This window comes from Anabrus simplex, chromosome 3, assembly GCF_040414725.1.
Source record: "Anabrus simplex isolate iqAnaSimp1 chromosome 3, ASM4041472v1, whole genome shotgun sequence".
NCBI classification, from domain to species: Eukaryota; Metazoa; Arthropoda; class Insecta; order Orthoptera; family Tettigoniidae; genus Anabrus; species Anabrus simplex.
The window spans coordinates 430,593,635-430,598,930 of record NC_090267.1 but is presented as its reverse complement, the minus strand read 5'-3'; positions in this window follow the sequence as shown (position 1 = coordinate 430,598,930).

Below are 5,296 nucleotides of genomic sequence, written 5' to 3'. Positions count from 1 at the left end.
GTTTAAACCTAACCCATAATACCTCTTACAGCTCATTGTTTATATCTATAACTTGATCACTTAGCTCTTCTTTAACTAATAATGAAATACCGCCAGGATATGTCCCATTCTTTCCCTGCTTTTTCCTCGTTTTATTCCTTACCGCAAGCACCTTCCAGGTTAGATTTATCCCTTCTTTTAGCCATGTCTCTAGGAGGGCCACTATATCAAAACTCTCCACCATCTTACTAACCTCTTCATTACCCAGCTTACTTCCTACCCCTTCAATATTCTATTTACATCAGTTGCGTTATTTAATTTACTTCTAGTTTTACGCGTTCCTTCTGTTTCCTCTCTGCTCTCAACCTTCTTAGACGTCTTAGCAGATTATTTGCTCCCCCTCTCCTCCTGCCCTTCGCTTTTCTTCTCCTACAGATCTTTCAGACTTACACTTCTAACCCTGCTCATTACCTCTCTTCGGCTACTTGCCTCCTTCGCCTCGACAGCACTTGCCGGTGGCGCTCGACTGCCCCACCTCTCTCCGTACGTTGAACATCCTCTTCTTCTCCCCGGCCATCTTCACTCATGTCTCCTCTTCTTTATTCGCACTGGTCATCGCTCCTCCCCTCACCAACAGCCATTTCTCCATCATCACCAGCCGAGCCCTCCTCTTCTCTCGTCGCACCTGCCACTCTCTTTTCCATAATCGTCTGCAGATAATTCTGGTCCATTTGTTGCAATCTTTCTATCGACCATTCTCTTACCCAACTACCATTCCCCGTCACCAACTTATTGCCCCTAATGAAAGCTCTCAACCCTTGTTTCCTGGCACTCCACATATGTCTTCTTATCACTTTAAACTCTCTGCTCGCTTCACTACCTGTATCCTGTTTCAACCATATCTTCCCTTCTTTTAAGTTCCCTGTGTTCCTTAGGACAATGCCAGCCATCAGGGTAGATATCGGTGTAAGCTTAATTGGTCTCCCACATTTACCTTTCACTCTTCCCACTCTCTGAACCTCATCAGTATCTACCTCACTAAAATTGACCTTCATTCTATTCTGTACCAAGTTCACCACCTTATAAACTAGTGCCACCTTATCTTCTTTCGCAGCTTCTTCAACACCGTATATAAAAATATTCTTCCTCCTTCGTTCCTGGTTCCCATCCGTAACTTCTCCCTTGAGTTTCGCCACCTCCCCTTCCAGTATCTGAACTTTCTTTCGCATTTCCTCCATCTCCGTCTCATTTCTCCCCACTTTATCCTTCACCTCATCCACCTCATTTTTAACGCACTGTCTTAAGTATTTTAACTCCTTGGAATGATCTCTTATCATCTCCTTTAATTGGTCTATCTGACACTCCTCCTTCACCACTTCTTTTAGCGCCGCTATCTCTTCCCACCCTAGGGCACCAATTGGGCCTGGCCCTGAGTTTATCTCTACTCCACCTATTATAAGTAGCGCTGTCAGCACCACCGCCACCAGCAGCCCTGCCATCTTCCCTACTTTCTCACCCTTCATCCTCATACTCAATTCCGTTTTTTTCTTTCTCCTGCACTGCCAACTTCCAATCCTCATTCGATAAAGTTCTAGCGCTATCCCCATACTTCAGCACTCACTCAGCACATCCGCTCACACTGCTTACTCAATTGAGACTGAGTCATCATGTATATTTTTGATGTTATTAAAGCTTACTTTAAATTTAACCAGGAAAACCTTGTTCCCACAACTATCAGAGGCAGAAAGTTGCTCTAACTATTAACATTTAACATTATTGTAGCATTAGAGTTGTTGCACAATGAGGGCACTGTTATTTCTGAGGGCATAATCCAAATTCTGAATTTAATATATATAAATAGTGGATTAATAGTGGTGTGCCTATATTCTCACATTAACTTTGAATCTTCTACCCTACCAATTCTGTTTTAATATTTTTTGATTGCTCAGTTAGGCAAAGCCGTTTCTTTTACATAAAATTTACATATTGCATGTGATATTTATTTCTTTATATGTTTTGTTACGTCAGTGTTGTGTTACTCGTACTTTAAACGATTAATGCAGTCGTCAGTAACCTCCTCCTTGTTCATTGTGCATTATTTCAATCATTGTCTACAAAGTACATGTTTTTGACATTACGCCTACAGTTCCTGGAGGAAAGTATCCTGTTATGTGAAGGTTTCGCGTCGAAATTTATTTAGATGACTCCCTAACCTTGAACAGTCGGCAGCCGATCCCCTATGATCTACACCATATTGGTTTTCATATTACGGTCTCGGATATTGTAGTCGGTCTTGATATAAACCACCTATGTAAACAGCTGCTCAGCATGTCAAAGAATGCAAAAAAAAAAAAAAAAAAGAAATTGTAGAGAACCACGCATGGAAAAGAAAACACCACAGCTATCCTCGCAGATAGTTGCATTTGATCTGTTCATTGGTAGTGGAAATGACATCATCGCTGCTGACAGTTACTCCATATTGTTTTGACATCGCCAGACTAAAGAAGTCATAAACATCCTTCCTCCAGTGCTCGAAACAGACAATGGAGCACAGCAAAGTTCTAGGGAATTCACATAATTTTGCAAAAACTGGCGATCCCATTAGACCAAACGTCAAGCCCGAAATACTCTAAATCAAACTGACTGAACGATATATCAAGACAGCAAAAATATTGTTCAAGAAATGCAAAGCAGATTGAGGGGAGCCCTGCTGAATGTCTGCAACACATCCCGAAACGACGTCCTTGGTTCACCAGTACAAAGTTCGATGGGACGACTAACAATATCACTTTAACCAACCACAGTACGAACATTAAAACTAAAATTAATCACAGGAGTAGAAAAGGAAATCCACAAGCTTCGGAAAACGCAGGAGAATCACGATCGACATCCATAATCTACAGAAGAGTTGCATATGGGCGACAATATCGAGATGCAAATCAGACATAGAGACTGGATTTCAGGCAATATAGTTTGTGCAACAGAAACCCTAAGATCATGCTAAGGTACGTAGAAACTGGAAAGAGAAAATGTGCAGGTAATGTACATATAACGTAAGACTGTCATGACGAACGAGTTGAGGAGAACACATCAACAAAACTACTGCAAGCATACCTACCAATCAAGAAGTCATCCTTAAAACTCCATCGCGCGATGCCCAAAGCGAAACAAGAGATACAGAAGACAATCGAAATCTTCCTAATTCAAAAGTAAGCATCAACCCTGAAGGTTAAGAAGAATCAACTTCCAATGTCCAGGAACCTCAATCATCGTTAACGTGCACCGAGTCAGGAAGAATCGTCTAACCGATCCAGAGACTGCACTTATAAAACAAGGGGATGAAACATAGATGGCGACATCGCTCACGTAATAATAATAATAATAATAATAATAATAATAATAATAATAATAATAATAATAATAATAATAATAATAATAATAATAATGCATAGTTCTGAAGAAAATGGTTGTTGGTCATTATTCACAGTGGACTGGTAGAAAGGCTACGTTCATATAGCTTTCTGCACTCATGTCAGATGTACCGCAGTATTTCTATGTTGATCTATACCTACGTTATTGTTTTTCACATTTGATAATTAATTATTATTATTATTATTGCCGTGAATAGGAATTGCAGAGCATTGCGTTCCTGCACTAACAAGTAGCTAATCATTGTTTTCCTCAACTCGTTCGTCATGGCAGTCTTCCGTAATATTTACATTACCTGCACATTTTCTTTTTGTTGATACGTTTGTCTTTTTCTACATATGGTCTTTTGCGTGCATTTGTTTCCTTGCACTTTATGTTCGGGGTAGTCCTCAAAAACCACCGGAAGTGCATTTGGTAAGAGTATTCTCTTTGTAGTACTTAACGCTATAATCAGAATTCTTATATTAATAATGCTCGCTCCAAATTGTAGAAGACTGTCCACAAAGACCCTGGTTCTTCCCTCTCATGTGAAACGTCTTGAACTCATTGTAACCTAATGTTATCGTTCAAAGGAAATTTATGAATCGAAAGTCCATTGCCTTTATCTTGGCAATATTTACAATACGACATGCTACGATACACAATCTATATAAATAAAATAAGAGTTTTGTCTGTACATTGCTCAGAATTTAAAAAGGATGGTATTTTTGTATCGGTCGGGTCCATAGTAGCAAGGAAATGCACTTTTTAATTTTCCGCAATTTTAGTCAGTCAGTCTGTCTGTCTGTCTGTCTGTCTGTCTGTCTGTCTGTTTGTCTGTCTGTCTGTCTGTACACGCATCACGAGAAAACGGCTGAAAAGAATTTAATGAAAATCGGTATGTAGTGTCCTGGAATGAGTCGCTACAATCTAGGCCATAAATAATCTTATATATGTATATACCGAGCTCGATAGCTGCAGTTACTTAAGTGCGGCCAGTATCCAGTATTCGGGAGATAGTAGGTTCGAACCCCACTGTCGGCAGCCCTGAAAATGGTTTTCCGTGGTTTCCTATTTTCACACCAGGCAAATGCTGGGGCTGTACCTTAATTAAGGCCACGGCCGCTTCCTACCCACTCCCAGCCCTTCCCTGTCCCATCGTCGCCATAAGACCTACCTGTGTCGGTGCGACGTAAAGCAACTAGCAAATAATCTTATATACGCTGCGAGAAATGGTAGTTTGGGGAAGGCCTAAAATTTAATTGTAAAATATTTATATTATTAGTGGTCCTATCTTAATGAAAATCGGTATGCAAAGTCGAGAAATAAGTCGCTACAATCTAGGTCATAAATAATCTTATTCATGCTGAAATAAACTGTAGTTTAGCGGAAGGCCTAAACTTAAATTCTCAAATTTTTATGTTATTAGTGGTGCTATCTTAAAACCCGTTAAGTGGGGAGCGAGCTCTTCCTCTTTACACACTACGGTGGGGAGGTGTTTTCATCATTACATGTATCTGTCTAATATTACTTGTATATTGTGAAAATAAGACACATTAATTTCGATACTGCACCGCATATTCACGATAAAGAATGATTTTTAAGCACGACGTTTTTTAGTGCAACAAACGCATAAGTTTCATATTTCCCGTTTTTTCTATTATGGGCGTTGTAATAGTTACTTTCCGAAACTTGTACATAAGCAGTAAACATTTACGAATCAAACTGTCATTGTAGTCCCACAAGCACTATAATATATTGTTATACTGTACTATTAATACACTATTGAAGAATATAAAAATGATCAGAGAAAAATGTACTCACCGAATATCTACTTTCTTCTCTTGTTCTGGATATGAAACTGCCGAGTCACTATTTCACTCAGAAAATTTCACTATATATCCACACA